At 33.7% G+C, this 11,490-nt stretch overlaps 1 long non-coding RNA gene across 1 annotated transcript; it reads left to right on the top strand.

Moving 5' to 3' along the window:
* The first annotated feature begins 1,351 nt into the window (after positions 1-1,351).
* Positions 1,352-2,895, top strand: LOC147401458 (uncharacterized). The gene is made up of 2 exons (XR_015178522.1): positions 1,352-1,990; positions 2,657-2,895. It is a non-coding gene; the product is annotated as an uncharacterized LOC147401458 (long non-coding RNA).
* Positions 2,896-11,490: the final 8,595 nt, after the last annotated feature.

The raw sequence follows: 11,490 nt of genomic DNA, 5'->3' as shown, positions 1-11,490 counted from the left end.
TGCTTTCACTATTACAGGGATAATTATGGTATGTTTGTCACAAGCTTATCCAATAAATTTTTTTCTCAGTTTAGAATACTCCACTTTTGCTAGTTTTAATTTAATTTTAGTTTTCTCCACAAAAACTCGACTAGAATGCTGAAAGAATCTCATCCTCTTGAGGGCATATACAGATAAACCATAGTTTGTTGAGAGAGAGAGAGAGAGAGAGAGAGAGAGAGAGAGATAAAGATCGGGAGATAGCACCTACTTGGATAATTTATTATAATCATATGCATATAGTAATTCAGTTAGGCCAAATTTGAACTACACTAACATAGGTCAATTCCACTAAATGAGAACCAGAATCGAACCAAATTTCCCATACAACTGAACAAAATCAAACCGGATTAAGATCGGTTTGGTTTGGTTAGATTTGGTTCTATGAATTGCCAATATTCTACAAACCTACTTCGAAGAAACATATTTTACTTAAAAAATAAATAAATAATGAACATGAAATTTTATATAGGGTTAGGATCCCTTGACTCCTGAGAATGACCCATGAAAAAAACACATAATCACAACCCTTTCAATACAAAATCCAATAGTCGAGATTTATCATCGGGATAAGTATCTTCGAGATTTGTGTTATCAAGATACTCATAAATATAAACCATTGGATTTTGTGTTTAAAGGGTTGGGATCATGTGTTTTTTTCATGAGTCATTCTTAGGAGTTAACGGATCCCAGTCTTCTTTTTTCTCTAATCTACCTATAAATAAACAACAGTCATTAATCTATCTATTAAAAAAAGTCATTAATCTATATTCTAACTCTCAAAAATTTGCAAGTCATTATGGGTTCGATTCTCAATTTGGTTCCATCCATACAAGCCTTGAACCAAGAATCAAATCGAAGTAATCAATTCTCCATTTTGTTACCCTAGAATCCGAACCACAATTTGTTCCAAACCAGCTCAAAGCTATCAATTTGGTTCGATTCTCGATTTGAATCAAACCAAATTGCAACCCTAGACAAGAGTTGAAGGTTTAGGTAAGGGCTGAGGTGAGAAGATGGGGAGGAGATGAGAAGGACAACAAGAAGTGGGGAATATAATTTTTTGAAATTGTTACTTTATTTGTTATCCATCTCTTGTCTCTACCATTAGATTGAAGTATAAATCCAACGAGTAAATGATCATATATATATATATATTCTATTCTAAGAGATAAATGATCAGGAATATTAAGCAAACAAGCATCCACTACCATATTCTTCCAACTGCTCTCCATTTCTTCTATTCCATTAATTCCTTTCCATATATATACATATATTCTATTCTAAGAGATAAATGATCAGGAATATTAAGCAAACAAGCATCCACTACCATTCTTCCAACTGCTCTCCATTTCTTCTATTCCACTAATTCCTTTCCATATCAAATTGTATAAACACTTGTATAAATAGAAGTAATTTGAAGAACATAATATCAAGGCCAATAAGGTAACAAAGCTTCTGAATTTTTTTTTTTTTTTTTTGTTACAAGAGTTTAAGAAGAATGGATTCATTGAATGCTGAGAAACCTGTTTGTTGTTCTCAACACTGTAGTCAAGTTAAGAAAGAGCCTGCAGAGGTTCTTGGGCCCACTACGCCTCTCAAGGTTTTGGATTCTAAGGCAACCCCTAAATCTCCTACTCCCACTTCCCCTCTCAAGGTTTTGAATTCTAAGGCAACCCCTAAAACTCCTACTCCCACTTCCCCTCTCAAGGTTTTGAATTCTAAGGCAACCCCTAAAACTCCTACTCCCACTTCCCCTCTCAAGGTTTTGCATTCTAAGCCAACCCCTAGAACTCCTACTCCCCCTCCCCCTCCCAAGGTTTTGCATTCTACTATTCCCACTCACACTCCCAAGGTTTTGGATTCTAAGCCAACCCCTACTACTATTCCCACTCACACTCCCAAAGATTTGGCTTCTGAGCCAGCCCCTACTCCCACTCCCACTCCCAAGGTATATAAATTTATATAACATTTTTTACAACGCTCGGATGCCATCCATATTACGAGATCCAACAGCTTCAGGAGGTGGTGTAAAAAACACTGAAAAAATGAATGGCATTGGAACGGTTTTGTAAAAGATATTGTAACAAATAGTAGTCTCCCAATCCTATAGAAGATATCTACATGGTAGGGATCATTCATACAATATCTTTTATAATATGGTTGCCACCTAATTTTACAACAACTCCGGATGCCGATGTCGTCGTGTTGAGTTTAGTTCCCACATGACATCGGACACTCATTGCCTTGTCTCTCTCCTTATAAGCTCCTGGACCTCTCCAGTCATTGCCAATTGGTTTTGAGTGGAACCCCCAAATTTATCACGTCGAATCTTTAAAAATTAAAATTTTGATTTAGTTCAAATTGATGATTTTTCAACTGTGGAATCAAGTGAAGTGAGGAGTTCATTTTAAATAAAGACTTTGAAGATTTTTGGTGAAGTTTATTTATTTTATTACTCAACCATTGGTATCAGTCAGTTGATTTAAACAAACAATTTCAAATGTTCTATTTTAGTTTAGACTTTTAGATTATTAGTATGCTTAGATTGATGACTAGTGAAGAGAAAATTTAGATAGTTTCATCTCATCAAAATTTTAATGGTTTGTAATTACAGATGACAAAAGGTGGAAAACCAGCAACTAAGTGATAACAGCAGAGACGACAGCCTATGCTAGCATAACAAGTGGGAGCCTATGAAGCCGTAGATTTATGGGTGTCCTAATCCTATCTTGCTATATTACTACGTACTTATAGTGTGACCGTTAGATCTTGTGTCCTGCCATGTATTATACTTTGGAAGATTGGCTTTAATTATATCTCAATATATTTAACTGCCTTCGAAAGTCACACAAAGTGATTTCCAATAGATATTAAAAAGAAAAATGAAACTATTTTATGACAAGAAATTAATGAGAGTGGCAGTCTCATATTCTCAAACAAGAGTTGCATATTGATTAGCATTAAAATGGCATAATTCTTTATAAAACTTTATTTCAAAATAAAACCCATCACTGGTAGCTCATCTCATGTAACCAAAGACATTGTCCACTCCTTACGAGTTCAGACCATTTCCAAATTTTTGAAGGAACCCTCCTTTCAACATGACAGGTAATTTTTGAGTTCATTTCACGCCCCTACTTTTTCATTAACATTTGTGATACCTCCCTAGGGACACGGGCCTGCCCCCTTCAAAGTTTTTTCCACTCCTCATGCTAGAAACATAATTAGAAGAATCGTCAATTCCAATTGTTGATCTCGAGGAATGGAAATCTCAACGTTTTGAATTGGACAAGTGATTGAACTGATTTCGAACAAAAGTTATATAACGTGTAATCAAATGGAGATAAATTTTCTCACAGGAAATCCAATCCCCATAAATTCACTCTCTTAAAAAACTTTCCAATGCAATCAAACAGAACTTGAAAAGAAAACTTGACGTACTTTCACAGCAATGGCTACTCAACCTTAGCTTGGTAATCATGATGCGGAGGTCTTGAGTTCGAATCACTCCCTAGGGGCCACCTTTGGGGATTTATGACAAAAATTACCGGGTGCATATTGGGGGAGGGGACTGAATGTGCCCCCAACAACTCGTAAAAGATGGTTGTCAAATGCTTGAACTGGATAAAAAGTTTTTTTTTTTATTAAAAATCAAATAAGAACAATAAAATTAAAGAGCTCCTCCACATGAAAGCTTCATCAAAGACGCAGATAAAGTGAGAAAGGATCAAAATGAAAGTCTTGAGACAGTTGTAAGAGAACTAAGAGAATTTCTTTATGAAGTAGAGGACATTATAGAAGATTGTGTGTTATTACTTCTACAATGACAAAGAAGGCGGCAATTCAAGTAGGCACGTTACCAAATGGGGGAAGAAGATTGAGTCAAATTAATCAAGAAATGGTTATTCTTAGAGAGAGGATGAAAGCTTACCTGCCTACAAATCCAATACTTTAAAAGGAAGAACATATTGGCATTAGTCTGCCAGCTGCATACTGAATCCTTGTGAATGTTGAGATAGTAGGCCTAGATAATGATTGGAAGAAAATTAAGAGGGGGGTCATGGAATAACATTGTCCCTTGAGGATCATTGGGATTGTTGGGATGGGTGGAATAAGCAAAACCACCCTTGCTAAAAGGATATAAGTAACGTGGCGGATAAGCAAGTGCCAACTTAGCCAAGTGGTAAGACGTGTGGAGTGTTGTTCCCACGTCCTAGGTTCAAATCCCCTTAAACTCAACTTCATTTGCTAACCACTAAACTTATATCTATCGGAAAAAAAAAAAAAGTGGCAACTAAGTGAAAGTTAGCTCTGAACATCTCTTGCTTGCAACAGTTTCCAAGAGCTTCAATTTTGAAGACTTAATCAAGATTATGTTGAGAAAATTGGAAATGGACATGGAATTATCAAACATAGATGTATGAGGTCTACCGAAGAAACTACGTCAATAGGAAAAGGTACTTAGTTATCTCGGATGTTTATGGGAGTGACTGAAAAGCAATGGTGGGTGAGCTTGAGTCATCTTTGACTCTATCGAACAATGGTTCTTGTCTCGTTCTTAGTTTGTTACAACTAGGAAGGATCAAGTTGCTCTATCAATGTGTGCTATTGAGATTTCAAAAAAAGCATTTGCAAGCATTGGAGGTCAATGTATGAATTCAGAAATAGAGAGCATCACAAGGATGTAGCTGCTAAATCTTGAGGGCTCCCTTTGGCTATCAAGGTCATGGGAGGAGTGGTGTTGGCGAAAAGACCCATGGGTGGTGAACGAAGATACCATGATCCAAGTGTATGGATCAATATCGAAAATTTTGTCACTGCCACCTAGTTTTGGACAGTGAAAGAACTGAATCTTTAAGCACAAAATAGATAAAGCATGTCGTTTGTGTGAGAAAACAGATTTAGAGAACAAGTTATGAGATTGGAAGGTTGTTAGGCACCAATCCCACCTCGCAAAAGCTAGTCTCTACTTATATCAATGAGTTTTACATTGCAAATAGCTTAGATGACATATAAGAGGATTTTACCTTGTCAAGATATTTATTTAAAAAAAAAAAAACCAGAATGTTGCCCAGTTCCCTTGGAATAAATAATTTATTTGAAAATTAATGATTCACAATATTCCAACCTCTCTTCAATTCTGGATCAGATCTAAGTTTTTAAGATAATTATTCATCAAGTTTTCCATATTGTCTTCAAGTTTTCCATTGATTCAATAGATTTTTCGAATTATTTTCAAGTAGAATGAAGGCTAGGTTGATGCGGGGGATACTTGGGTGGTTCGATTTCCGAGGTTGGAAGGGTTTTTTCATTAAAAATTAGGGATTTTGCGGACCAAGGAATTTTGTATTTATTTTCCCTATTTTTTTGGATTCTTTGAATGATTACGGTTGAAGTTGTGTGAAGGGTCTTAGAAGCGTTTTTATTTTAGAAGATTTTTGCATTTTTCTTATATAAAGATTTTGAATGTACTTTTAATTGAGAAAAGTGAGGTTTTTAAGATAATCTTTAGTAAATTTTGGTTAGATTTTTATTCTCTTTTTTTCTTCTAATTGGTTGATTTTTTATTTATTTATTTAGATTTGACATTTTCTAATGATCATTGATTAAGATTTTGAAGTGATTTTGGTGAGTACAACAACTACATTACCCTTTTTGTTTCAAATGTTCTAGAAGATGGGATTGTTTAAATCATTTTTAGGGGTTTGTTTGGTCAATCTAACAGTTGTTGAAGTTTGACTTGACTCTAGTCAACTTTATGTCTCTATATTTTTTAAAGTTACAATTATAGAAAGTTTCCAATTTGGTTTATGCTCCTACCTATCATCTGAATATACCAAGAGAGATGTACGGTCTAATGAGACTATCACGAAATATTTACTCATGGGTGGGGTAAGCTCTTCTATTATGATTCATGATTTTTCTAGGTTAATTTTTGAAAGTTTTTCAAGTTTCGTGAATTACAAAATGTAGGCGAGATTAAGGATTTAGCCGAGGTTAGGCGAAGCATGTGTGGAAATATGTCAATTTCAAGGAAAATGATTGTTTATCCTTGAGAGGGTTTTTTAGTTTAGGATAGTATTTCTGAAGGTTTTGAGGTATTCCAGATTCAATTTTTTTTTGCAAGGAATTGCTTAAAGAATGTTGTTTCTAAGTGTTTAATGTTTTCCAATGTGAAAAAAAGGTTTTCACTCGCTAGGGGCATTTTGTTCATTTTTAGAAAGTTCTATGATTTTTTTTTTTTTTTTTTTTTTTTACGAAAGAGCTTGTTTTGTGTTAATTGTCAAAGAATGCTTTTAAGACACTGCTCATCATTGGGAATCTACATCAACTAAATGATAAATTGATAGATCAAGTGAATGTAAAAAATAAGGTGCATACAGAGGCGAATATTTGAGCATCTATAAGAAGAGTCGATGGTTTATGGTGAAGATGAGATGATCGTTGCTCCATTACCGTTAAGCTACAAAGAGCTTCGTACATATTTGTGCTTTGTGGCATTTCCTGAATACTATGAAATACATCCAACTAGCCTGATTTATTGGTGATAGGGTTATTGGTGCTTTGTGCAGAAAGACGACTATGAAAGAAGCTCTGTAACATAATTTTGGGATTATAAAGACCACCAAAGAAGAAATATTTTGGGATTAGATGATAAGATGCTATACAGATAGATCACGCCGTGTAGGCTTGTTCAAAACAAAAATGGATCAACTGAGCGAAACTAATTTTCAATTTTTACTGATAAAAGGATTTTGATGATAGAGTAGTCTCATCCAAAGTGCATCTTATTTATCTTCAAATAGAGAATTCATAGGAAACCTTCTAGTTTTATCTATAAAATGGTGTCAACATTAAAAAAAAAAAAAGCAGCCAACACAGTTAACTTCTTTAGAGAACCTATGTAGGTGTTATAAGAATTTCTTTAGTTTGATTGGTGGGCTTCAATCATATAACACTCTAAAAGCAAGTACCATTAACTTATCACCAAGACATGCACAGATAACTTTACGTGGCCATTATAGTAAATAGTAGATACCAAAAAATTATCTATTATTTTTAAACAGTTGCTTAGTTAATAAGGGTGTTGCCCTTCGAACCTGAAGATGTAGAACCAACTCAGAGACCTTCGTCTGGTCTTCTTAGGATTAAAAAACCAAATAGTAAAAGGGGAGCTGAAAGTGTTATCTAAGCTCAAGCAATTGGAGTTTTTAAGAATATGTTTTGTTCAATTTGACAACTTTGAGAAAATTGTAAGAAAAGTGGATAAGGATCTTCAGAAACTAAGTATGATTGGCTATCTAGGTGAGATGACACATGTTTGGCTTATTAATCGAACCACTCTTCCAAATTTATGATTACTTTCGATTTGGGGTGGAAAGTTTAGTGGCATGAGTAGAAAGTTCTTTGGGAATGAAAATAAGGTTTGGAAATTTGGAGATCTTAGAATTGCATTGGTTAATAAATTTTGGGTGAAAATGCCAATGCCATACTTAAGATTACTGCTCAAGGTTTTTCATTGTTATAATCTCAAGCCACACCCCTCCAATGCGAATTTTTGTGGCATTTGGAGGAAGGAAAAAAGATCATGAATGAACGAGGCACATTATCACAACTCAAAGGACTGGAAAAATGATAATAGGCTTCTCTCTTCTCTTGTGGTGGGATCACTACTTATTTTATTGTTTCATTATGTTTCTTTTTTCTTTTTTGTGTGACTCTACTAGCTACTGCAATAACTCTGTATTATATTATTAAATATTAAAAAAAATTAATGCTAAGAAAATCAAGGCTAACAGCCCATGTTGAATTAATGAATCCGGTCATATTGTAGTAAACTTGTTATTGAACAAAAAAGGGTAATTTAGACATACCCATGTATTTAGCAAGCATTTTAGGCACTCTTGTGTTTTCAAACTAATGAGATACCCAGCTTTATTATAGTCTTCTATGAGCGACTATCATAAAATGACCAAAGCACTCTATCATCTTCAATCTATTTACCAAAAAAAAAAAAAAAAAACCCGTTATTTTTCTTACAAAAATCTTTTTTTTTTAAATATGTGAAAGTTGTTAACCTGAGAATACTACTAATAACTATAGGAAAATAGCACTATAGATGATCTGCTCCCCTATGACAGCTACCCTCGTTGTCGACAGTAAATTTTAATAAATCTACCTTGAGATTCATAAAATAAGATTGCAAAAGATTTGATCGATTTTGATGAAAACAAGAGTACAAATCTCAATGTTTTCTTCTGATTAACCGTCAAGTACAAAAGATGATGTATGTAGCTTTTCTTCTCTCCAGACTTTGTGTGTGATCGACTGAGAAGATTACTTTGACAGTGGCTTTATTTGTGCTTGATTTTCTTAAAGGTTTTTTTAGATTTTCTTCTCTCTGGACTTTGCCCTCTATTGGCTAAGAAGGGTTTCTTGGCTTTTGAAGAAAGACTTTTGAACTGGATCTTCTATAGAGGTCTATGTATATTTTATTTTCTCCAAACTTCGCACTTTATAGATTGAGAAAGATTTGTTGACTTCCGAAAAAGGGCTTTTGAGCTTGATCTTCTAAAGAAGTTTATATAGATTTTCTTCTCTTCAAACTTCGTACTTTACCGGTTGAGAAGGATTTCTTGGCCTTTAAAGAACTTTTGAGCTTAATCTTCTTTAGAAGTTTATGTAGATTTTCTTATCTCCGGACTTTCCGTTTTATTAGTTGAGAAGGATTTGTTGGCTTCTAAAGAAGAGTTCTTGAACTTGATCTTCTGTACGGGTTTGTGTAGATTTTCTTCTTTTCGGACTTCTCATTTTATCGATTGAGAAGGATTTGTTGGCTTCTAAAGAAGGGTTCTTGAGCTTGATCTTATTTTGAATCAGTATCTAAGTCTTTCTTGAAGAACTTTATTTTATCTGTAAAGGAGGGCTTGAGAGTTTCTTTTTCTCTAGAGAGAGAACTTTTGTCTTATGAAAAAAAAAGTGATCCTCCTCCCTCTCCAATGAGAGGGACTTTGGTATTTATAAACTTAAAAATAATTTAACTTTCCAATTATACCTCAACTTAAAGAGATTTGATTAGTTTGTTTAAAGGTTAAACTTGTCAAAATCCAATTTCAAGGATTTTATGAATTGTTTTTTGGCCAAACTCATTTACTTGGGTATAAGGCCTAATATTTAATGTGGATCACTTGGACTTGATTAGATCATAGGCTTTATCTGTGAAAATCCAAACCCAAATCATATACGACCCATCCCAATTAACAGGCTTAATAAATTTTGTGTGGTCCATTTACAATTTTTAAGGTATTTCTCGTAATTTGTTAAAGAGGTAGGGATTTTGTTGAAATTTTGACGCTTACATTCGTGTTCGTGTTTCACTTAATTTCATTCTTTAAAAATAAATAAATAAATAATCCTAGTAGGAAGGTTGGGTTGTAGTAAAATAGTATCGTTCAACAGAGATGCCCATTATTAACTAACTGTTTATTTAAAATTAAATTTTTTATGTGCATTTTATAAAATTTCTTAAAATTCCATTATTGAATTATATCTTAAGAGATTTATCGGGCAAACCTATCTATTGCAATTTTATTACAAAAACTCTTTTACTTTTCAGGCTTCGCGTTTTATCGATCGAGAATGATTTATTGACTTCTAAAGAAGGATTCTTGAGCTTGATCATCTCTTGAATCAGAATCCAAGTCTCTTTTGAAGAGCTTTGTTTCATCTCTAGAGGAAGGCTTGAGAGTTTCTTATTCTCTAGAGGAAAATTTTTTGTCTTATGAGAAAAAGTGATCCTCCCCCCTCTCCAATGAGAAAGACTTTGGTATTTATAAACTTAAAGTTAATTTAACTTTCCAATTATACTCCAACTTAAAGAGATTTTCTTGATTTGTTTAAAGGCTAAACCTATCCAAATCCAATTTCAAAGATTCTATGAATTGTTTTTTGGCCAAACTCATTTACTTGGGTATAAGGCCTAATATTTAATGTGGTTCACTTGGACTTGGTTAGACCATGGGCTTTATCTATGAAAATTCAAACCCAAACCATATGCGGCTCATCCTAATTAACAGGCTTAATTTGGATGTGTGGTCCATTTATACTTTTAAGGTCTTTCTCATGATATGAAAAAAAATGTAGGAACTTTGTTGAGATTTTGATGCCTACACTTGTGTTCATGTTTCACATAATTTTATGCTTTAAAAATAAATAGATAAATAATCCCAGTAGGAAGGTTGGGTTGCAGTAAAATAGTATCGTTCAACAGAGATGCCCATTATTATTTTTTTCATCTCGAAATAAAAATTTACATTGGAGACTCTAAAAAATGCAATGTAACTAGTAGGGATGATCCCTACTTGTAGGGCTGATAAAACAATCAACTTGAAGGGATGATCCCTTTCCTTATGACTACACATACTCACCATGGATTGATGCCACTCTCCTATGCTCTTGGCTTTAGCACTCCATACAAAAAGTCTCTATGGAATGACATTAAGTTATGTGTGTCATACCCAATAAGTAGTAAATAAAATGATCTTTAAGACGAGTCTGTGATAATCTGAACATGATAGAGATTTACCATGTTCTTACTCCTTGTTTGTGGAGCCTATGTGGATAAAATTTTAAACAATCCAACTACACTACGAATTATCCATGCCTCAAAGATTATATTCACAAAATTTCAATCCATACTGACACACTTTACTAGACTAAAATAAAATATCATTTTTAGCTAAATTAATTTTTCAAATTACAATAAAATTAAATTACCATTTTGGTCTGAGATTTACAAAGGGGTGGACCAAACATTGATGGGATAATATACTGGCCATGGATATATCAATACCTTAAGTTTCATCTTTACTGTTGAGTCTGTGGGTTGCTTAATTTAAACTAAAATTTTAAAAAAGCAAAATTTGATTCCAAACACAAGCTGTCAAAGTAGCTGCAACAACACTTTTGACAAGCGTTTACGAGTCTAACAATATCATAAAAATATTAACCACACTTAGTATTTTAAATATAATTAGAAACAGACAAACTTCTATTCGATATATTTATATATCGTTAAAACAACTATAAACATAAAAAAAAGAAAAATTTTGTAAAACAATGGACATTCGTAGTTATGTGATCTCTTTGTTGGCCCTTGACTTTCTTCAAGAATTTATGACTTCTTCTCTTACCTTTGACTTTCTTCAGGGAATTGTGTTGGGCTTCCATAGTGAAGTTGATTGTAAATTAATAAATGCCTCTCAGCTTCTTCAAAAGTCCCAAACGCTTTTTTGGACATGGGATTTTCAACTCTTTGGAACATCCCTCCACTTTGGGGGATTTTGGAGTCGCCACCATTCATGTTTAGAGATGGGTGTGAATGGTCACCCAATGTCATATATTTGGAAATCATGTCATTTTGACATTTGATGACTCTCGTAGATAAAT

The sequence above is a fragment of the Akebia trifoliata genome, chromosome 5 (assembly GCF_017979445.1).
Source record: "Akebia trifoliata isolate Shusen 1 chromosome 5, ASM1797944v1, whole genome shotgun sequence".
Lineage (NCBI taxonomy): Eukaryota > Viridiplantae > Streptophyta > Magnoliopsida > Ranunculales > Lardizabalaceae > Akebia > Akebia trifoliata.
The sequence above is the reverse complement of the archived record's forward strand: the minus strand, read 5'-3'. Positions and strand labels throughout refer to the sequence as shown.